Source organism: Pongo pygmaeus, chromosome 18 (genome assembly GCF_028885625.2).
Source record: "Pongo pygmaeus isolate AG05252 chromosome 18, NHGRI_mPonPyg2-v2.0_pri, whole genome shotgun sequence".
NCBI classification, from domain to species: domain Eukaryota; kingdom Metazoa; phylum Chordata; class Mammalia; order Primates; family Hominidae; genus Pongo; species Pongo pygmaeus.
In genome coordinates, this window is record NC_072391.2 from 34415401 (window position 1) to 34440039 (window position 24639).

At 39.7% G+C, this 24639-nt stretch overlaps 1 pseudogene; it reads left to right on the top strand.

The window, feature by feature from the left end:
• The first annotated feature begins 11644 nt into the window (after positions 1–11644).
• LOC129015121 (angiogenic factor with G patch and FHA domains 1-like) lies at positions 11645–22030 on the top strand (annotated as a pseudogene).
• Positions 22031–24639: the final 2609 nt, after the last annotated feature.

Sequence of the window (24639 nt, forward strand, 5' to 3'; positions counted from 1 at the left end):
TTTTAGTAGAAACATGTTTTTGCCATGTTGGCCAGGCTGGTTTTGAACTCCTGAGCTCAAGTGATTCTCCTGCCTGGGCCTCCCAAAGTGCTGGGATTACAGGCATAAGCCACAATGCCCTGCCAATGATAATTATTTTTAAATTTTAGATTTTACAATCTTTCTGACCCCTTGGCTCTTGGGGCAGCCTGAGCTTTGAAAATAGGCAATCCTCTATTGCAGCAATGTGCAATAGAAGTAAAACATGAGCCACATGTCTCAGTTAAAATTTTCTAGCAGCAACATAAAAAAGAAAAATAAGTGAAATTGATTTTAATAACTTAACCTAATATATCGAAAATATTTTAACTTGGTAGAATTGAATTATTAAGTATATATGTGTGTATATATATATATATATATATATATATATATATATAGAAATCTTTAAAATTCTTTCTTGTATTTTCACCCAGCATATCTCAGTTCACACTGTGAACAATACAGATGCACAGTAGCCCCCTGTGGCCAGTGCCTGCCACATTGCAAATGCATCTCTGAGAGCTCTGACTTTTCTGAACTTAGAAAGGTAAAGAGCCTGAATCCTCCTTTTCTGCCAGATGGGAGGAAATGCCCCTTCTCTGCCAATAGCTCTCCTGTTTCAAGGGTAAGAGAGGTCACGCCTGAGAGGCAGCAGGGGCATACAAAGACACAAGTGTTCACAAGTAGACCACTGCTGTCCACTGTTGCTTGGTGTGGAGTCATCACTCCTCCAGGGATCAGACAGCAGTCCAAAAAAGATGGGAGCCCAGAAGGGGGAAACCTCATGGTTTAGACCTGTCCATAGCTTTGACCTCCACAGTTTAGATGTCAAGAGAAGAGATTAAAAGCAAATGTTTTATCTTGCAATATGACCTTGGCAAATTAAAATAGAAAGAAATAAAAACATGTTACCATAAATACCAATTAAACACAAAGGAAGGCAATAAGAGCAGAAAAGAGGAGAAAATAGCTACAAGAAACAAATAGAACTATTAACAAAATGGAAATAGCTCATTCTTTTCAAGATTAAAATGAATATATACATGGAGTAAAATGTCCAATGAAAATACATAAATTGGCTAAAGAGATTTAAAAAACAGATTTATTTTCTGCTGTCTGTAAGAAACTCACTTTAGATCTAAGCAAACAGATAGGCCAAAAGTGGCAGTGTGAAAAATACCTTCTAGGAAAATTGCATCAAATGACAGCAAGAGAGGTCACAATTATGTAAAATACACATTAAGCCAAAACTGAAACAAGAGACAAAGAAAGATATGATATAATGATAAAAGTGTCGATTCACTGGGGAAGCTGTATTAATAATAAATATATGCACACTTCACATCAGGGTTCCCAAATGTGTAAAGCTAACCTTGACACAAATGAAGAAAGAGATAGCTATGTAAAAATAGTAAGAGACATAATTACCCCACTATCAGTAATGAATAATAAAACCAGACAGAATGTTAACATGAGAACAGAGGATTTGAATAACACTGCAAACTGTGTAAACCTAAAAGACATATAGAAAACACTAGTCACAGTGAGTAGAAGTGAAAAAAGGAAAAAACCAACAAACAAAACACTACACACAGCAACATCAGAATACACAATCTTTTTAAGAGGTCATGAAACATTCTTCTGTGTAGATGACCTACTAGGACACAAAACTAAGTTTTACTAAATTTAAAAATAATAAAATATGGGCCAGGCATGGTGGCTTGTGCCTATAATTCCAGCATTTTGGGAGGCTGAGGTGGGAGGATTGAGTGAGTTTAGGAGTTCAAGGCCAGTCTGGGCAACATAAGGAGACCCTGTCTCTACAAAATATAAAATAAAAAATTTAGCTGGGCACATGTCTGTGCTTCCAGCTGCTCAGGAGGCTGAGGTGGGAAGATTTCTTGAGCCTGGGAGATTGAGGCTCTGGTTAGACATGATTGAGCCACTGTGCTTCAGCCTGAGCAACAGAGCAAAACCCTGTCTCAAAAAACAAAAGATTAAAATATTACAAACTATCATTTTTGATTAAAAGGGAATAAAATTGGAAATCAATAGCAGAAGAAATACTGGAAAATCTGAAAATATGTGGAAATTAAACAACATGCTCTTGAGCATGTTCAAGGGTTGGAAGACAATATTATGAAGATGTCCACACTACCCAAAGTGATCTACAGATTCAATGTGATCTCTATCAAATTTTAACTCTCATTTCATTTTGCAGAAATACAAAAAAAAATTCTAAAACTTATATGGAATCTACAGTGAGTATCAAGAGCCAAACAACCTTCAAAAAAGGAAATAATATTGGAGGTGTCACACTCCTTGACTTCATAATGTATTACAAAAGTACAGTAACCGAACCATTTGGTACTAGCATAAAGGCAGACAGATAGACCAATGGAACAGAACAGAGCACAGAAATAAACTTTCATTTATATGGCCAAATGAAGAGTTATTTGTATATCCATATTCATTGCAGCTTTATTCACAATAGCTGATAGGTGGAAGCAGCCCAAATGTCCCTCTATGAATAAGTGGATAAAGACAATTTGGAATATATAAATCATGGAATATTATTCAGTTTTTTAAAGGCAGGAGATGCGATTGTTTTTACACTAAGGATAATCTGAAGACATTATGTAAGTAAAATAAACCAGTCACGAAAAGGACGAACACTGTGTTTTTCCAGTTAAATAAGGTATCTAAAGTGGTTAAACTCCTAGAAACAGAAAGTAGAATAGTATTAGAGCCTTAGGGGAGGACATAAGGGGGTAGTTGTTATTTCATGGGTATTGAGTTTTAGTTTTGCAACATAAAAGCATGATAGAGATATGTTGCATAACAAAGTGAATATATTTAATATTATTTAACTATGTACTTAAAATATCTAAGCTGGTTAATTTTATGTGTTTTTTTGTTTTCTGTTTTTTTTTTTTTTTTTTTTTAGATGGAGTTTCACTCTTATTGCCCAGATTGGAGTGCTGCAATGGCCCCATGTCAGCTCACCACAACCTCCGCCTCCCAGGTTCAAGTGATTCTCCTGCCTCAGCCTCCAAGTAGCTGGAATTAGAGGTATGTGCCATCACGCCCAGCTAATTTTGTATTTTTAGTAGAGACGGGATTTCTCCAGGCTGGTCTCCAACTCCTGACCTTAGGCAATCCACCCGCCTCAGCCTCCCAAGGTGCTGGGATTACAGGCATGAGCCACCATGCCCAGCTAATTTTATGTGTTTTGACTACATTAAAAATGAAAATCTTTCTTAAGAGATATTATAGCCCTTTTAAAAAATTACCTTCAAATCATAAAAATATCAGAAAAAAAAAAAACAATAAAAAGGCCAGGTGCAGTGGCTCATCCATGTAATCCAAACACATTGGGAGGCTGAGGAGAAAAAATAGCTTGAGGCCAAAAGTTGGAGACCAGCCTGGGCAATATAATAAGCTCTCATAAGCAGATGGAAACTAGCAAATTACAAAATATGTGAAACTTAAAACAGTACACCCTTGACTTCTTGTTGAAGGGTCAGAAAATTTAATATTGTTAAGATGTCAATACTATTGACAGTGAAGCACAAATTCAAAGTATTTTCTATCAAAATCCTAATGTCACATTTTTTGAAGAAATATTATTTTAAGTCTTAAAATTCATTTGGAATCTCAAGGGACAATGAGTAGCCAAAATAGCTTTAGAGAAGAACAAAAAGAGGTATCACACTTCCTGATTTGAAAACAGATTACAAAGCTATATAAATACAAACAGAAAGACAAAGAGATGATGGAACAGAATAGAGAACCCAGAAATAAACCTTCATGAATATCATCAAATAATCTTCAATCAAGTTGCCATGACCGAACAACAGGGAAACAATAGACACTTTAACAAATAGTGTTATGAAACTGAATATCAAAACGGATGAAAATGAAATTGGACTTTTCACTTGCACCATATACAAAAATATCTTAAATGAATTAAACACTTACATCTAACTAAGATAGCTATAAAACTATTAAAATAAAATATATGGTAAACAATCATGACACTTGTCTTTGTGATTTTTTTGAATATTACATTAAAAGCAGAAGTAACAAGAAAAACAGAAAAATTAGACTACATCAAATGCAATAAGCTTTCTGCACATCAAGGAAAACATTTAGTGGAGTAAAAATGCCACCTAAGAAATGAGAAAAAATTGTAAATGATATATTTGATAAAAGTTAATGTCCAGAATGTATAAACAACTTATAAAACTCAATAATAAAAAGTGAATAATCATATGTAAAAATGGACAAAACTCTCAACAGATGTTTCCACAAGGCAGATATACAAATGGCCAAGAGAAATTTGAAAAGATGCTAAAAGTCACGAATCTTTAGAGAAATAAAAAGCAAAACCCCAATGAGGTATTACCTCACACTCATTAGGATGGCCATTATCAAGTAAGAAAAAATAACAAGTGTTTTCAAGGATGTAGAGAAATTTGAATACTTGTACACTGGTGGTGGAAAAAATAATAATGCAGCTATTATGGAAAACAGTACAGAGTTTCCTCAGAATATTAAAAATGGAAGTATCATATTATCTGGCAATCCCATTTCTGGGTATCTATCTAAATGTGCAAAGCAGGACCTGAAAGAAACATTTGCACACCCATGTTTATAACAGAATTATTCTGAAAATCCAAAAGGTAGAAGCTACTTAAATGTACCTTCACAGATAAATAAGTAATGAAAATATGATATATGCATACAATGAAATATGATTTTAAAAGGAAATCTTATCACATGCTACAATAACAATAAATCTTTAGGACATGATGTTAAGTGAAATATGCCAGGAAACAAAGTGATAGTGAGTGTATGATTCCACCTATGAGAACAGAAAGTAGAATGTGTTTGTCAAGGGCTCAGGAGAGGGTAAAATGGGCAGTTGTTGTTTAATGGGTATTGAGTTTTAGTTTTGCAATGGAAAAGCTCTAGAAGCCTGTTGCATAACAATGTGGATATACGTAATACTATTAAAGTATGCAATTAAAAAGGTAAAGAATGGTAAATTTTGTTATGTGTTTATGTTACAATTAAAATATTATAAAGTGATACATAAAGGAGATACAGTGTTATAAACTTTTCACAAAATTACCTTCAAATTACAAAAGTGTTTCCCTCACACAAAGATAATATAGATTCATCAATAAATACATGGGTAAATTAAGACTATTTACATGACTACTCTCCTGAATAAAATAAAACAACTTTTGACACCAGCCAAGAAAAGAAATATGCAAGGTAAGTTATGAACAAACGGAGTGTATTTATAGAGGCAAAGAAACATACATGAATTTCTTGGTGATAGACATGGCTGATTCATAGTTTAATTAAACCTCACTTCGACTTAACATGTACACATAGAGTTGCAGATATACATCCAAAATCACAATACTTAGGTAAAACCAAATACAATACACAAATGTCAAGGAACGTACCCTAAAAAAGAAACACAGTCATATGAAATTGCAAAACAAGTATGAGAGAAACATTTACCAAAAAACTCCTGTATAAAACATAGATTTAGAATATTCCTAGATAACTACAATATTCAGCTGTGACTGTGCACCTGTGGTGAGCAAGGATTTTGAATCATGACTGCGTTAGGGAGACGCTCCAGGTGACAGGCAGTGCCACCTCCAGAGAAACCACTGCTGCGATCCGGGGTGCACCGGGCAGCGCGGGTCCTGGCTCGGGAGTCCCTGAGGACGCCCCGGCCCAAGAGACACCGCTCATGCTCCCGAGCGCCCGGCAGGCCACCGCCACCTCCTCTGTGTCTGCAGCCCCCACTGGGCGCCCGACCCCTTCCTGGACTGCGGAGGTCCTGTTCCCTCTGGAGCGACTGACAGCTTTTCTCCCGGCCTCCTCCCTTGCTCCTCTGGCAGATGCAGGACCGGAGATCTGAGCTGGTCCTGCGCCTCTGAGGAGCCAGGGGGCCAACTGTGAGAACCAGGAGGCGAGCTGCTGGGGGAAGGGGCGACAGGAATGCCGGGCTCCTGGGGCCGCTGTCAGCGGCGCGGGCAGGGCTGGCTGCTTCCTGAGCCAGATGGTCAGAGGTATCAGAGGTGGCCACCGTCCCCACCCTTGGCGCCCTAAGCCGGCATTCATACATTCTGTGCTCAAGAAACGGAAGAAGCTCAGCGGGAGCTGCTGCTCCAGGAGGCGGAGTGGCCTGAAGGAGGGGCTCACAGCTGCCACCTGCTGCGAAGCGGGCTGGTCTGCAGCCTGGGCCCGCGAATGCCCGCCCCTGTGCAGGACACACCGCTGCCCTTGACCCGCTTGCTCCCGGCCCTGCTGTGCAAAAATGTTCAGGTGCCAGATCTCGGGCATTCTTGGCAAGTGTACTGTGGCGGGGAGACAGCAGGGAGGAGGGGGCTTGCCAGGAGCCCTGAACAGAGGTTCTTGGCATGGAGAGGAGAGAGAGGTGGCTGGCTGGTTCCAATTGTAGGTAGGGGGACTACAAACACCGTGGGATCCTGTCTTTTCACGAAGACTTCAGTTCAATTCTTATCTGTTCTCCACCCTCATGAGCCTCTGAGAACAGAGAAGATGGGGCTCTTTTAAATTGGCTTGGCCATAAGGGTCTGGACCCTTGCCCCAGCGCAGACCTCCTTCTGGGGCTTGCTTATTTATTTATTTATTTGAGACAGAGTCTTGCTCTGTTGCCCAGGGTGGAGTGCAGTGGCAAAATCTCGGCACACTGCAGCCTCCACCTCCTGGGCTCAAGAGACTCTCATGCTTCAGCCACGCGAGTAGCTGGAATTACAGGCATCTGTCACCATGCCTAGTTGTTTTTTGTGTTTTTAGTAGAGACAGCGTTTTGCCATGTTGCCCATGATGGTCTCGAACTACTGACCTCAACTTATCCACCCACCTTGGCCTCGCAAAATGCTGGGATTACTGGAGTGAGCCACCATGGCCAGCCTACCTGTCACTATCTCTATGTTTATTTATTCAGTGAGAAAATTCTCAGTGAAGACTCCTCAGTATGATGAAGATAAGCTTGTGCAAACAATCATTGATAGATGCATAGTGGAAAAACTTCCATTTCCCTTTTGCAGCTCTCAGAGCTAGGATTAAAAACTCCTGGTCATAAACTCATGTGATGAGAAGTTATAGCATGCCTTCATTTTCTACATATCCACTTGCATTTACAGTTGCCTTGCTAGAAGTGAAACTTGCTAGACAGGAAAGAACTGGAGATATGCTCCCCTTAGAGCTACTTTCCTCCCACTGGGGAGTTTCCAGTTTGTGCATTGTCCAGATGGCCCAAGAGCTGATGATCAAAGGGAAGAGATCATATTTGTCATGAGAATGCTTTGCTGCATCAGGATTCAGTGAAAATGTTCACTGCCTGGAGCCCATGCAGCCTCCAGAGGCAGGATGGAGCTAAGAAAACATCACTGAGGTTAGGAAGTGAGGATAGAAGTTGAGGGCTGCCCACAGGAGAGAGCCAAAATGCTCCCTTTGGATTTCCAAGTAATTGCTGCTGCATCTTACATCAGTCTTGCTTCTGACCACAGTGTGTTCCTGCTAACCTTCTTCTTGGCATTTTTCTGTTTGTATGCAAGGGAGAGTTCTGGATGGCAGTGGTGAGAAGGATGCCTGCCTGCTAAAGCTGATCCCCTGGTGAGCTCTGCAGCCTGTTAAGCAGAGCCTGAAATTCTTTCTCACTGATTGGTGATTTAGACCATGCTGGGTCCTCCTCCTATGGATCTGCATTCAGAAAAGACTGTGCCTTTTCCTGAAACACTGGAGTTGATAGGAGATCATGCCGATGGCTGGTGTGTTTGCTCCAGCAGAAGGGATGGCGACTTCGTGGCTCGTGTCTATTTCTGCCACAGGGAAAACTCAGTGTACATGGGCTGCTAAGGTGCTCCTACTCCAGGTTTCCATTGAATCATGACATCCTGGGACCCCTTGCCCAAGCCCCGCCACTACAGAAGGTGGGATGTGTCTCATTGACCCAGACCCTGAAATTGTGGCTAAGGATGACCAGGCCAAGGCTGTCCCTTTAAGGTAGAACTTCCACTCCAGTGTCTCATTTTTCTTGTCATCCTGAAAGTTTCCTTTCAGCAGCGGCCAGAAACAAGTGTGTGTGTGGGAGATCTTCCCTCCTAGAGTTGATACCATTGACACATGACTCCTAAGTTCCAGAAGAGGTTGAGAGATCTCTCCCATCTGCACAGCCAGAGTGGGCCTGAGCATCATGACCCTTGATGCCTGACTCATGCAGCCTGCAGAGGGATCGAAAGGATCACAGGATGTGGAAGGTGGAGGAAGACTTGGTACAAATGACGGGTGACTGGTGAAAGAATAGGAGGCAGGAAGAGGATGGGACCTGCCTGGGACAGTGCACATGTTTTGTTCCAGCCAAACAGTCAGATGAGGTCTTGGAGTTGGACTGGTGCCAGGGAATTCACAAGCCCCCTTTCGCTGTGGCCTGGGAGCTGAGGTCTCTGGTTCTGAAACCAAATGTAAACTTTGGACTCTGGAATGCCTGTCTGTTTAGCCAGTTTCTCTCTAATAGTGATTCCAGGAAAGGAATTCCTCCTGGAAATTTTTGAGGATTCTTCTCAAAGGCGTCAATGAGTATACTGGTTTGTGGTTGGGTGATGAATGTCCCTTTGCTTCTGCCTTCATACACAGTAAATATTAACCATGGCAGTTATGGTCATATCATTTTTTACAACAGAGAAAATCTCAAGTTATTCATTGATGACACCAAAGCCTCATTCTCCTACATTAAACATTCTGCTACAATAAACTTCTGAATCTTCCATGTCAACTGTCTAGAAAACCTAAAAACATGAAATACTACAAATTAGATATAAATACCTCAATAGGCACCAATTATAAGTGTAAATCAAGTAAATCCAAGAAGGAACAGAATATATGAATACACATATAACAAGTAAAGAGATTTGATTAATTAAAAATCTTCACAAAAAAGAAGCCCAGAGCCACGTGGCTTAACTGGTAAATTCTACTAAACATTTAGTAAAGTATTAATGCCAACTCCTCACAAGGCCTTCCAGAAAATAGAAAACAGTTATTGGGAATACTTCCCAATTTGTTCTATGAGGCCAGTATTACCCTGATACTAGAGCCAGACAACAGCATCACAAGTAAATATGAATATGGATGAATTTCCCTGATGAATACACACGAAGAAATTCTCAAAAAAGAGTGAAATGAATCGAGAACATATCGAAATGATTGTACACCATGACCAAATGGAATTATTTCACAAATGCAATCTTGACCTATCCAATAATCAATCAATGCATTAAACAAAGTAATAGGATAAAGGAAAGAAACAGAAACATTCCTTCCACAGACACAGAGAACATTTGACCAGTCAAATATTCATTCACAATTAATCACTCTGGAAAGAAGGAGTACAATCAAACTTCCTGTATCTGCTAAAGGGCCTCAATGAAAAACTTACGGTTAACCCCATAATAATAAAATACTGGTTGTTGTGTCTTGACATTTGAGAACAAGACAAGAATATTAACAGCCAAAGAAATTACATAAGAAAAATAAACAAAATCATCCATGTGAGAAAATAAGAAGTAAGAATTGTCGATCATTGCAGATGACATAACTTGAATATAAAAGTTTTTAAGAAATTCATTAAAACACACTACAACCAATAAATGAGTTCAGCAAGGTAACAAGATACAAAATCAATATACAAAGTTCAATTGTACTTTTTATGCACTAGCAATGATCAACCTGAAAATAAAATTAAGAAAACTATTCCATTTATATATGCATGAAAAAGAAAGAAATATTTAGGAGTAGATTTAATCAAGTGCAATTTTACAGTAAAAAGAAAAACTTTGTTAAAATAAATTTTTTAAAAACTAAAAGAAATAGGCACCGGTGTTCACTTAGTTAATATTATTCCATTATCCAGTGTACCCATTTAAACTCCACACAATAAAATTAAATATATTTTGGCATTATTTTTAGTGCAATAAACATAGGTTGGCAGAAAACTCATAAATATAAAAGGAACTAATTCCACATGTCCAGAATAGCCCATCCTAATTTTTCTATTTTACATCTACTATAAATTGAATAGATTTTGTTCCATATTTTATAGTGGATCTTAAGATAAATTCCAAGTTGTTAAATATGTGAGATTGACTGTAAGCTCACCAAGGAGATTTTTACTCTGTGTGGGAATTCAGAGAGCATAAAGTTGCAAAGACAGAAGCAAATGTTTTTGAATGAATTATGAGGGACAATACTCACAGAGGTGCTTCCCATTTTTATCAATTGACTCATGTAATCTTACTGTAGGAGAAACCATCTCTAACTTTAGGCAGTTGTTCATAGAAGATGCTAAATGAACCAATGCCAAATTAGCATTGTTTTTAGGATAATAAATCTACATATCTACAGTGAGAACTTCTGACTATAGAGGATTTTGTCTTCTGACCGACGACATGATTCTGTCTCCCACAGGCTACTCCAAAACTTCTATAATGATAGTAGAGGTCAGTGAAGTGGAGGCCTAGGCCTGCCACCCCCATGCTCCTGGCAAACAGCAGCATTTCCCCTGAGCATGGTGGCGTAGGGCATGCAGTTGAAACCAGCTTGCTGCTGTTCATCTCCACATACTAAGTTGCTGTACACTTTGCAGTGAATTCCACCTTGCTGAGTCTGGTTGACCAGAAGCCCTGCAGGTAGAATGGGATGGTCAGGAGGGCACATTGAAAGAATAAATGGGAGCTTAGAGTCTGCTCACCTTCCTGTCCCCTGCACATGGGTCCCAACCCTCACCAGCTGTGCCACATGTATGTCTGCTGAAGGCCATAGCTCCAGGTGGAAAAGCAGGTGAGCCAAAGACAGGTCCCGCCTTCCACATCCAGGCCACACTCCCACCAACTTCCAGGCCCACCTCGATATTCTGATATGATGCTCTTTTCAGAGCTGTTCTCATTATCTGACAAAATTTTATATTATGATATCATAAATATGATAAACAAATATGATATTATGACATCACAATATATTATGATATAATTAATCTGTATTATGACATCACCGTGTAGTATGACATCATAATTAGTATGCATTATGACATTATGATATGGCATCATAATTGTATATCTATTATGATGTCACAATATATTATGACATACTACCATGCATATATTATGACATCACAATATATTGTGACATGATAGTACATAGGTATTGTGATGCCACACTATATTATGACATCATAATTCGTATGTGTTATGACATCACAATAATTATGACATCATCATTTGTATGTATTATGACATCACAATATATCATGACAACATTCATATATATTATGATGAATTCATATTACATAATTTGCATGTAATATGATGTATTACAAATTATTATGTAATTTGTATGTATTATGTATGTATTAGATGGCTCTGGATGTCTTAGGCTCTGGGGGTCAAGCTGGGGATGGGAGAAGACACCCAGGTTACAGATGGAGAGATTGGGGCACAGAGGTCTGGGGTTCCAGGAGCAGTGTGGAGGCCAGGACTGGCCTGTGGGGACTTTGATGTTGGCTCTGGGTGAGATGGTTACTGCAGATGTGAGCACAGCAGTGATTGGGGTGGCTGCCATGCGGCAGATGGACGGAGGGGTTAAGGCACCAGAAGACAAAAGCTATAGCCCAGCCAGAGGGGAGGGTGGCTATGGGGGCTGTAAAAGGGGTGCCAACAGCATTTTTGAGGGATGGGCAGTGGGTGTGAGAGAGCAGGCAGTGGGTAATGCCCAGGCATTCTGGCCTGGAACAGTGGTAGGTGGACTTTGGCCAGCTGTGGAGGTGCCTGTCAGGGAGGTAGGGCTTCTGGTTTCAGAGGATCCCAGAGGTGTCCTCATGCAGATGAGGGTCCTTGTGGGATGGACGTGGAAAGGGCAGCTACAACCTGGGGACAAATGGTGGTGGGCTGAGCCCCTGGGACTTCTGGGGTGAGCAGGCAAGAAAATGAGAAGCCAGCCAGGGAACCAGAGGCAGAGGGAAAAGAGGAAAGTAGACCCCAGGAGAGGGGCAGACCCAGGAAGTGGATGAAAATTTCCCCTGACCTGCCCCATCAGCCTCTGCCCTTGCCCACACACCCTGGTGCCCTTACGCTAAGTCCCTGCTTGCCTCTGCCTACCTGGCCATCCCAGACGGGTGTGGGCTCGAGCTGTGGGGGTAACTGAAGGGCCAGTTTCAGAAGGCACAGTCTTGAAGTGAGCATCATTGAGTCACTGTCGTCTCCCAGTCCTGGGAACAGCCTCTGTCACAGCCTGCTGAGCTGTCTTCATCACCAGTGGGTCTCTTTCTCCCACCCCTGGAGGCCCAGAGGACAGCTCAGAGCTGTGATTGGTGCCTTTTCCCAATGTCTGTCTATACTGCTCCCGCCTGTGCCTCAGCATCCTCCTCAAGAGGTGGGCCTGTCGCTGCACGTGAATGGTGAGCAGGTCACTGTGGGGAAGGGGCTGCCTCCTTCCTATTTCCTTGTCCCCTGGTGCCTCTCTCCTGGGGATATGGCAATCCAGCCTACCCATAAGTCCAGGCAAAAAGGCAGCCCCACCCTGGCCCCCAGAAAGAAGAAAAACTAGTTGAGCTTTGAGGGGAAGAATGGTGACAGCCCTGCACACTAGGACAAAAAAGAGTTGAGTCCTCTGGGAGGCCATCCTCACCATTGCCAGCCAGGCCCTGCAGCCCTGCAGGGGTTTGCTTATGGACTCAGAGGCTTGTGGGCCAATTCTTCTCAGCTGCTTCTGAGGCTCCCAGCTCTGCAAGGGGCTGGGTTTCCCCTCCTGGTAAAGTGCTCCCAATGCCTGTCCTGGCTCATTCACTTAACTGAGCTACCTGCTGGGCCTCCTTCCTGGTGGGCCCTCCCAGTGTGCCTCACTGGGTGGGTGGGGGGCTCCCATGGAGACTCCGTTCTTCCCTGAGGCTTTCAGGCCAGGATGAAGCACCCCAACCTCTCAGCAGGAGTAGCCACTTGGGGGAAGCAGAGGGAATGGGAGGGGACACATGGCCCAGCTCTGAGCATGACTGGGTGGGGACATCATGTTGTAGTTCCTGGGAGCTTCATGCAGCCCAGGCAGAGGTCCTTGAAGGCCAACACTCCCCCTACACAGAAGGGAAAACTGAGGCTGGGGGTGGGCAGGGCAACCTTGAATTGGGGGTCTGGTCAGATGGGTCCCTGCACCTCACCTCAGCTATGGCCTTCATATGTTCTTCCACCAGCAGAGGCCCCTTACTGGCCCCCCAAAACAACTGTCACTGCCTGGCTCCTGGCAACCCCACTCTCTCCATCTCCTGGCTCCCATTTATCTGCTTTTTATTTTCAGGAAATTGTGGGCACCAGCTCAGGAGAGGCAGCAGGAGCCAGCACTCAAATTTCTGATCTCCTTTAATTAGTTCTGTGAGAGGAGACTCTAGGGTGAGGCCAAACCTGTATGAGGCCTTAGAAGAGGGTGGATCTGGGCAGGGCTGCGACAGAAAGTGATCCCCACGCATCTGATGTCTATGCTGGTGGAGTACTTCCAGTTCTGTCTTTCCTAAGTCCGCCCAATAGAAACTTGACTCCTTGAGTTTGTGTAATTTTAATCTATTTTAGCCATTTCCTTGTCAATTTTTATGACACACAATAACAGGGAATTTAACCAAAACTCTTGGTTTTTTTTAGGAAAATTATATGAGAAGCTAAAACATTTATTTTTACTAAGGTAAAAGAAATAGAAATAATCACAACAATAGGAATCATTCTTCTGTCCATGAATAGCCCTTCAGGTGGTGACATCAGAGCTCACAACAACAGCCTAAGGGAAGTGGAACAAATACAGCCAAAGTCCCCTGTACACCTCCCTTCTCTCTTCTTACCACAGAATGTTGAATTCAGTCATTTAGCCATTTGCTCTGGAATGAAAGTATCTGGACTGTATAAACCATGAATGTTTCATCTGTTTTTCTAATGGTCATATGATATAGTTTAGATGTTTGTTCCAAATCTCATATTGAATTTTAATCCATAATGTTACAGGTGGGGCCTGGTGGGAGGTGGTTGAATCATGGGGATGGATTTCTCATGGCTCTACGCTGTCCTTGTCATGGTAAGTACTCATGAGATCTGGTGGTTTGTGAGGTGTATCCCTCCCCCATCTTTTTTATTCCCACTCCTACCATGTGAGATGCCTGTTCCACTTTCATCTTTCACCATGATTGTAAGCCAATTCATGGACCCCTTCCAAACCTGCAGAATCACATTACTAAGAGAGAGGCCTGGAATCAGAAATGATTTATATATACCTTGAAATTTGAGAGGCAATGCTTTGCTAAGTGGCTCTCAGCCTAGGCTTCCAACCATAATCACATGACCACTTTAAAGAAATACCATCACCTGTGCCCTCCCCACAGATCCTGTCTGTTGATCTTGGTGGAACCATCTATATGGTTTTAGTTAGGAAGTCAAATTGTCCCTTTTTGATGATTACATAATATTATAGCTAGAAAAATCTAAAGACCAACAAAAACTTTTAGATTTGATAAATGAATTTAATAATGTTGCAAGATATAAAAATTAATGTAAAAACATTGGTAGTATTTTAATACACTAATAATGACCAAGCTGAGAACCTAATTAAAAAGTAAATTTCTGTTTACAATAGCTACAAAAAAGGTTAAAATACCTAGAAATACAATTAATAAAATAGGTGAAAGATCTCTGCAAGGAAAACTACAAAACATTGATGAAATAAATTGTATGAGACACAAGCAGTGAGAAAAATATCTCTTCTCACGGATTGTAAGAATTATTATCATTAAAATGACCATACTGCCCCAAACAATCTATGTATTAAATGTAATTCCTACCAAAATGCCAATGTTAGTTTTTATAGAATTAGAACAAAATTTAAATTCATATGGAACCATAGAAAAGCCTAAATAGCCAAAGCAAATTTAAGCAAGGACAACATACGTTACCTGACTCAAAATTATTCCAGAAGGCTTTAATAACCAAAACAGCATGGTACTGATATAAATAGATGCATAGATTAATGGAACAGAATAGAGGACCTGGAAATAAAGCCACATACCTACACGCAACTGATCTTTTACAAAGTCAACAAAAACATACATGGGAAAATGACATTCTATTCAACATATTGTGCTAGAAAAATTATATTACCATATGCAGAAGCATGAAATAGAATCCCTAACTCTCACCATATACAAAAATCAACTCAATATGGATTAGAAGACTAAAATGCAAGACTGAAATGATAAAAATTCTAGAAGAAACCATGTGATAAAACCATGTGATTCTGAACATTGGCTTGGACAAATAATTCTCAAAACAGATGCAACAATAACAAAAAGATCTCAAAACAGATGACAATAACAAAAAAGATCTCAAAAACAGATGCAACAATAACAAAAATAGACAAATAGACAAATGAGCCCAGGAAAGAGGAAGGAGGCAGCCCCTTCTCCACAATGATTTAATTAAACTAAATAGCTCCTGAAAAGAAACTTTATTTAACAGGTGACCAGACAACCTATGGAATACGAAAAATGTTTGCAAACTATGAATGTGACAAAGAACAAATGTTCAGAATATACAAGGAAATCAAACAGCTCAACAAGAATAAAACAAGTAACCTCATTAAAAAGCAGTCAAGGCCGGGTGCAGTGGCTCATGCCTGTAATCCCAGCATTTTGGGAGGCCGAGATGAGCAGATCACAAGGTCAGGAGTTCGAGACCAGCCTGGCCAGTATGGTGAAACCCTGTCTCTACTAAAAATACAAAAATTAGCCAGGCGTGGTCACTGACGCCTGTAGTCCCAGCTACTTGGGAGGCTGAGGTAGGAGAATCGCTTGAACCTGGGAGGTGGAGGTTGCAGTGAGCTGCGATCGTACCACTGCACTCCAGCCTGGGAGACAGAGCAATACTCTGTCTCAAAAAAAAAAAAAAAAAAAAAGCAGTCAAATAACGGGAACAGAAATTTTTCAAAAAGAAGACAATGATGGCCAATAAGCATGTAAAAAATACTCAACATTGCCAATGATCAGAGAAATGCCAATTAAAAACCATTTTACATCGTTCATAATGGCTAATTATAAAAAGCAGAAAAATGACACATATTGGCAAAGATACAGAGAAAAGAGAATACTTATACATTGTGTGTGGGAATGTAAATTTCTACAACCTCTATGGAAAACAGTATGGGGATTTCTCAAAAACTAAAAATAGAAATTCCATTTGATCCAGCATTCCCACTACTAGGTATCTACCCAAAGGAAAATAATTCATTACATAAAGAAGATACCCACATTCGTATGTTTATTGCAGGATTATTCTCAATAGCAAAGATATGGAGTCAATTTAAATTTAGCAAAGATTGAATAAAGAAAATTTGCTATACATTTATACCATGGAATACTACTCAGCCATAAAGAAAAATAAAATCATGTCTTTTGCAGCCACATGAATGGAACTGGAGGCCATTACTGTAAGTGAAATAACTCAGAAACAGAAAAATACTACATTTTCTCACTTATACGTGGGAGCTCAATAATGCCTACACATGGATACAGAGACTGGAAAAATAGACGTTGAAGACTCAGAAAGATGGGAGGTTGGTAGAGGTTTTAGGAATGAGAAAATACCTAATTGGAACAATGAGCACCATTCAGATGATTGTTACACTGAAAGCCCCTACTTCACAGCTATGCAACATATGCATGTAATGAAACTTCCTTTGTAATTAATAAGGAGAAAAAAACTGACTTTTATCAAGAAGGCAGAGTGAATAGACCTCATAATTTTAATAAATATTTAGGCAGAAAAATAATTTTAAGAAAATAAGTAAAATATAAATATATAATATTATAGATAATAAATAAATATATATATATATATATTTTTTTTTTTTTGAGTCAGAGTCTCCCTCTGTCGCCCAGGCTGGAGTGCAGTGGTGCAATCTCATCTCACTCCAACGTCTGGTTCCCAGGTTCAAGCAATTCTCCTGCCTCAGCCTCTGGAGTAGCTGGGATTACACGTGCCCACAGCCATGCTGGCTAATTTTTGTAGTTTAGTAGAGACAGGTTTTCACCATGTTGGCCAGGCTGGTCTCGAACTCCTGCGATCCGTCTTCCTCAGCCTCCCAAAGTGCTGGGATTACAGACATGAGCCACCATGCCTGGGCAATAATATTGTATTTTAAGAATGGTATAAAAAGATAATTTGATGAATTAGAGTAGTTAGTACTTAGCACAGACAATATGCAAGGAAAGATTCTAAGCCATTAGACATTTGTAGACAGAATATTTAGCATTAGTCCTTGGCAATGACAAATTGACATATTTTCAATCATATTAGATGATATTAAAACCATTGTAAAATTTACTGTTTTGTTTCATAATAAAGGGTCATAACGTTAAACAACTTCATTAAAAAGTTTGAATAATTAGGCATATAGATAAATGGGCAGCATGTTGACCAGTAAACAGACAATACACATTATTTTCAAACACCAAACGAAATTATTTTATATTTATGTATTTATTATTGGTGTGGGGAGAAGGTTTATTATCTGGAGATATAGTGGGGTCTTCTCCCTGGAAGGTGGGGTCTTCCAGTGGTCACCCTCTGCAGTGGTCCAGGAGGCGCCATGCAATTCAGTGCTGGGCTCAGCTGGGGACTGGGCCTTGGAAAGGCGAACTGTGCAGGGAAGCAGTAGCTATGGTGTCTTCACACCTCGGCTCCTACCTACTGCACTGAGTCCCTGGAGCTCCTCAGGCTCCCGCCGAGCCTGCGTCTCTATGGGGCAGTTACCATCCAACCCAGAACCTTATCCTAAGAGCCCAGTTTTATGCAGGCCAGGCATTTCCGCTTCCTCCCCTTAGGCTGGACTTTGCACTCGGGTTTCATCCAGTCCTTCTTCTGGCCGCTGTCTGCCCGAGCTTAAATTCCAGCCTCACAAATGTTCCATCTGGGAAGGGCGTGTCCACCGCGCCTTCCACACTGATCTCCCAGAAGGCCACTGCACGGGTGGGTGGATTCCTCCAGGGTCAGTGCAGGCCCCGGCGCTGGCCCCGTGAGCTCGGCCCTGCCCGCGCCCCCCGCGCCCACCCACGAGACCAGCGGGATCCGCAGCAGTCGCTTGCTTTCGCTGTCACCCAGGCCCTGCAAAGCGGATGTGGCCCCTAAGCTCTCCGAGCCCGCCGGGAGCCGCCTTCTCCCCTGCCCTGCCCCTGGGGCCCATGCCCACAGAACTCTGGGCAGAGGCGAAGAAACCGGGAAATGACCCTTTCTCCAAATTGACCTTGGGGTCCGCCTGGTCCTCTGCACTCCCTCCCACCCTGCCCACACGGTTCCCTGGGTTCGGCCAGTTTCAGCAGAGTTCCCTGCCCCCTGCCCGGGCCAGGAAGCAGTCCTGTTGCCCACTCCCACCCTTCACCCCTTTTCTGGCTCATTCTGTCTGTCCACTGGGTCTCCGACACGACACCCTCTCTTCCTTACTGCCCGGGAGCCCCTCTCTGCTGCTCCTGATCAGCCTCCTCCCTGACCGCTTCTCCCTCCCCATCCTGGGGCTCCTACGGAGTGCCCTCCATCCCCGGGCCCAGGCAAAACCGAGAAAATTATTTCAAATGGGAACATTTGAATTCCACTGAATTCGTGACAGCAGAAATCCATCTGGTCATATTTTAAAGAATTATGAAATGATAATAGCAACTATTAATTTAAAGTGTAACCAGGGGTAAAAATACCTACCATTTTACCACCACCACCAATAAGGAAACCCTGTTAGAGCTAAGAAACTAGAACAGTAAAATTGCAACATACAATATTAACATGAAAATCAGTTGTATTTTCATACAATAACAACAAAATGTCTGAAAAAGGAATAAAGAAAACAACTCTGTTTACAATATTATCAAATAGAATGAAATACTTACTTCATTAAACAGAATGCGTTTAACCAAGAAAATTAAAGATTGGCATACTGAAAACTATAAAATGTTGATGAAAGAAATTGAAGAATACAAAATGGGAACTATATCCTGTGTTCATGGATTCTAAAAATTAATATTGTTAAAATGTCTATACTGCACAAAGTCATCTACAGAGTTAAAGAAATTTCTATCAAAATTTTAATGCCATTAAAATAAATGTAGAACAAAGAATTGTAAAATTAGTATGGAGCCACAAAAGACCCCAAATAGCCAAATACTGAGAATAAAAAGGCTGAAAGCCTCAAACTTTCTGATTTCAAACTATGTTACAAAGCTATAGTAATTAAAATAAAATAGTATATTACCTACATAAGAACCAATGGAACAGAATAGAGGACCCAGAAATAAACGCACACATATACAGTCAACTGATCCTACAGAACTAGGAAAAGACAGACACGTCAAGAAATGGTGTAGAAGAAAATAGAAATGCACACACAAAAAGTGAACAATTCTCTTATTACAAAAAATGAATTTAAAATGAATTAAAGACTTAAACATAAGAACCGAGATTATGAATCCTCTAAAAAACAAAATAGGGAAAAAGCTCCTTGACACTGGTCATGGTCATGGAAATGATGTTTTGGATTCTACACAAAGAACACAGGCAACAAAAGAAAAAATAAAAAGTGGAACTATATCAAAGCAATAAGTTACTGCATGATAAAAGAAACAATCAACAAAATATAAAGACAATATATGGGATGGGAGAAAATATTTGTAAACCATATTAGGATAATAAGTTACTATTCAAAAAATATATAATACTAATCAATATGAAAAAAAAAAACCCACAGCAGAACAAAACAAAAACCAATTCCTTGATTACTTGGGAAAAATATCAATTTTTCCAAAGGCATATAAATGGCCAGCCGGTATATAAAAAAGTATATAAAAAGTTTCTCAACATCACTAATTATCAGAGTAATTAAAATCAAAATCACAGTGAGATATCACCTTATCATGGTGTTAGGATAGCTATTATCAAAAAGTCAAAAGAACAAAGAGGGTGCACAGAAAAGGGAATATTTGCACACAGTTGCTGAGCATGTCCATTGGTGCAGCCATTATATAAAAACAAACAAACAAAAAACAGTATGGAGGTTCTTTTAACTTTTTAAACTAGAAGTACCATTAATCCCAATTTGGAGTATATATCCAATGGACATAAAATAAGTATAGCCAAGTGTATTAGCACTTCTCTGATACAAATAAATGGATAAACTGTAAAAGAGAGATAATTTTAGCTGTAATAAGGAATGAAATTCTTTCATTTACAACAATATTGATGAACCTGAAGACATTATGCTAAGTGAGATAAGTGAAATACAGAAAGACAAATACTGCATGATCTCATTTGTATGTGGAATATTTAAAAAAAAGAGAAAAAGGAAAGAAAAAAACAGAAGAAGGGGTAGTTACCATGGGCTAGGAAGATATCCATCAAAGGGTGCATACCTTCAGTTATATAATGAAAAACTGCTGGGGACCTAATGTGCAGAATGGTGACTATAGTTAATAATAACGTGTAGTTGAAATTTGTTACTAAAGTAGATCTCAGGTGCTTTCACCACACACACTGAAATGTATAAAATAACTATGTGAGGTGATAGATATGTTAACCAGCTTCATTGAGATAATTTAAAGATGTATACACATCTCAAAGCACTCTATTGTACACCCTAAATAGATATACTTTTCAATGTGTAAATCATAGCTCAATAGATGTGGGAAAAAATTAAGAGTAATCACAAGGTAATATCTAGCCACATGTAAACTTTATTTAAAACTCTCTTGGCCACTGTTTCTGGCTCAACCCGGGAACTACTAGAGCACTTCTGGCCCCTTGACTTCCCGCTCTTCCCGCTGTTCTTGTAGCTGGGACGAGGCTGCCTTTCGCTGCCTGCACTCCCATGGCCTCTGGCTCTGCAGGTGTCCGATAATGCCCCAGCAGAGCCCCTCCTCACATTACCTGTGAAGGCAATGTAACTGCAGAAGATACTGAGGAGGAAAATAAGAAAAAAAATGCCCCGTGTATTAGAGTAATTGTCATTAGATCGCCTATGTTGCAGACAGGGTCACTGTTTATCATTACTACTGTAAAACCTGTTACAATTGGAAGAGAAAATGATGTGGAGCATACACTTTGAATCCCTGACACTGGTGTCGGTAAGTTTCATGCAGAAATTTATTTTGACCATGACTTAGAAAGTTTTGTTCTTGTATATCAAGGCAGTCAAAATGGAACAACTGTTAATGAAAAATGGATTGTTCAGCTGAAAACTAAATGTGACCCTTATGTACTTGAGATGGACATGAAGTGAAAATTGGAGAGACTGTGTTACCCTTTCACATTCACCCTGGCAGTCACAGCTGTGATGGCTGTGAACCACGGCAGGTTGGAGCTCACCTTGACCTTGATAAGAAAGATGAATCCTTTGTTGGCCCAACACTAAGAAAGGAGAAAACTGAGTTGGAAATAAACAAATAATTAAAGAAAATACGAGTAAAATATGGTTTACAGAATACAGACTATGAAAATAAATAGACATTGAAGAATCTAAAATATAAAGATAGAGCTGGAAAACAGTGAGCAGATTGGAAGCGAAGGAACTTTCAAAAAGATGCTCCTGCATTGGTTCATTCTGAAATTACTGACAGCAACAAAGGTCAGAAGATGTTGGAGAAGATGGGTTAGAAAAAAGGAGAGGGCCTGAGAAAGGATGGTGGGGGAATGAAAACTCCAATCCAGCTCCAGCTTTAGGGGACACAAGTAGGCTTGGGGACAGGCAATCCATCCTCAATTAAAGATGTTCACCTTCTCCAAAACAAAAACAAACAAACTGGGACAAAGCATGAGATAGGTTTGCTGAAAACCTCTCAGAAACTAAACCTAAAAAAGATGACCAAGGGACCATGCCTTGGGTAAAAGGGACTGTAGAGTGAAGGTTAATCATAGAAGATAACTCAAGCTTTTTAAAAAATAGAGTTTGGAAACTCTTATTTTGTTTTATTTTTTGCAGAACTTTTCTCCCCAAAAGACTCTGTGGCACAGAGGAACTGTATCACAGTTTACCTCTTCCTGATTCTGAAATGTGTAATAAACTTTGGTTTGCAACTTTTAAAAACCATTTTTTAAACTAATAAATACTGACTGAATCAAGTTATGCAGTAAGTGGGCTAAAGTTGAAAGAGCACAGATGAGTTTATCAAACTTCATTATTTTATCTTGTCATTTATGACATCCATATAAGCAAAATGCCATATAAACAAAACTCGTATAACCCTCTAATGACTTAAATGTACATATGTCTTTATCTCCATACATTCACAGTGAGATGCACCGCAAAAGAAACATCAAAAGTTTACAAAATAAATCTGACTCTATGTATCATTTTTTATACCCTTTAGAGAATAGATGAAAGAACCTCTTATACTTGAAATAGCCTAAATAATATTATTGAAGAACTAATGAACAGGTGACATATTGTAGAAAATTAGTCTCTTATTTTTTTCTTCTGTGAAGAATCTGTTGATTTGTACTATATATTCAGCATTTATATTTGGTTTGTTTCATAGATAATGAGATATTGGCCGGGCGCGGTGGCTCACGCCTGTAATCTCAGCACTTTGGGAGGCTGAGGCGGGCGGATCACAAGGTCAGGAGATCGAGACCATCCTGGCTAACACGGTGAAACCCCGTCTCTACTAAAAAATACAAAAAATTAGCCGGGCATGGTGGCGGGCGCCTGTAGTCCCAGCTACTCAGGAGGCTGAGGCAGGAGAATGGCGTGAACCCAGGAGGCGGAGCTTGCCGTGAGCCGAGATCGCGCCACTGCACTCCAGCCTGGGCGACAGAGCGAGATTCTGCCTCCAAAAAAAAAAAAAAAAAACAGATAATGAGATATTTAGATATGAACAACTGAGTACAATGTTGAAATAGTGTGCTGGCATTTGTAGTTTTTATAAATATTATTGTAGGCAATGGAGTTGCACCAGAGAAATCTGATTTCTAGTACAAAAGAAATACTTAGCCTGGGCTTCAAGTTTAAAATATTTATTAAAAATGTCCTCAATTGCAATAAAAACATTATAACCTTAAAAAACTCTTTTCAATAAATTCTAAAGTAAAAAATTCACATAATACCTTTTATGGAGTTAGGCGAGTGCTAATGAGGTAAAATGGCATTTGAAGCTGAAAGATCTGAATTGAGGTAAATACTTTTACCCTTATTAATTGTGTGTTAAAGCAAACAACAATAAACAATCATTCTGACCATATGCTATTTACTGCAGTAAAAGTATTTCAGAAATTTGTGCATAATACATAATTAATTTTCTAATGGTAAAAAAGTAATCACATTCTACAAGTTATTACAACATGTTCTATTGAAGAGAGTGGTATTTCAAATGAAGAAACCTGGAATTTTATATGAGATGGTGATCTATGCCATAGAAAATCTAGGTGAAATATTTTACTCATGTATGCAACTGTTGATATTTCTGCTTTCCAGGAAAATAACAGGCTTTAAAAACTTAATGAAAATAACTAAAATCACCAGGCAGTCAGAATGCCTAACATAGTTGAAAGGAAATTATGAAAACTTCTCAGGACCAGAAGTAAATAAAGGTAATGATCCAGAGAAGTATCAACCTAAAAGGCTAGTGGCTCCATTCAGCTGCATCTGATCACAAGGATGTCGAATCCATGTGGGTTGTTCAGCTTCAGACAAGGCAAATGGAATAAACAAAGAGAAACTGCCTGCAGGCATCTGGAGTGTAATGTCTCCCATATGTGAGAAGTAAACTATAATTTATGTTGCACACAAGGAGATGAGCTACTAGCGTGAAACATTAGATAAATTATATGGCACATAAAACTCAGATGTGAGGTTTATATTTAAATGTTTGCCAATATAATGCAAAAACAAGAAACCAAAATAATGTGGAAAAAAACTATGAGCTTATCAAGTCATATGTGGAAAACAGGCAAATGGAAAGTAAACTGTTGAAAATGTTGTAAAACAATTTAATGTACAGCATACAAATTACACATTGAAATAGACTGAGCTGATGAGAGGACTAGTAAACTGAAATGCTGAGCACAATTAATGTAGTCATATACTTTTCAGAAGGCAAATTAATACAAAATACAGATATATATATGAAGATTAGATGAAAATAAATGAAAAACATTTAATTACTTTGCTAGACTATATGAACTGGAAGGCAATATTCAAATAATCAGTTACTCATAAGTTTCAGAAATTGGAAACAAGGCATGAATCCTATAAAAGTTTAGAGTGTAATGTGTCAAAAAAGATAAATTAAGAAATACTTACAAGATACAATGGTTTTGGTTATTGTGAATACTGCTTCAATAAACATGAGAGTATAATTAACTTTTTGACATACTGATTTTATTTCCTTTTGATATATACCCAGTGGTGAGATTGCTCGGTCATATTATGATAGTTCTATTTATAATTTCTTGAAAAACCTCCATGCTGTTTTCCCTAATGATTGTACCAATTCACATTCTCACCAGCAGTGTA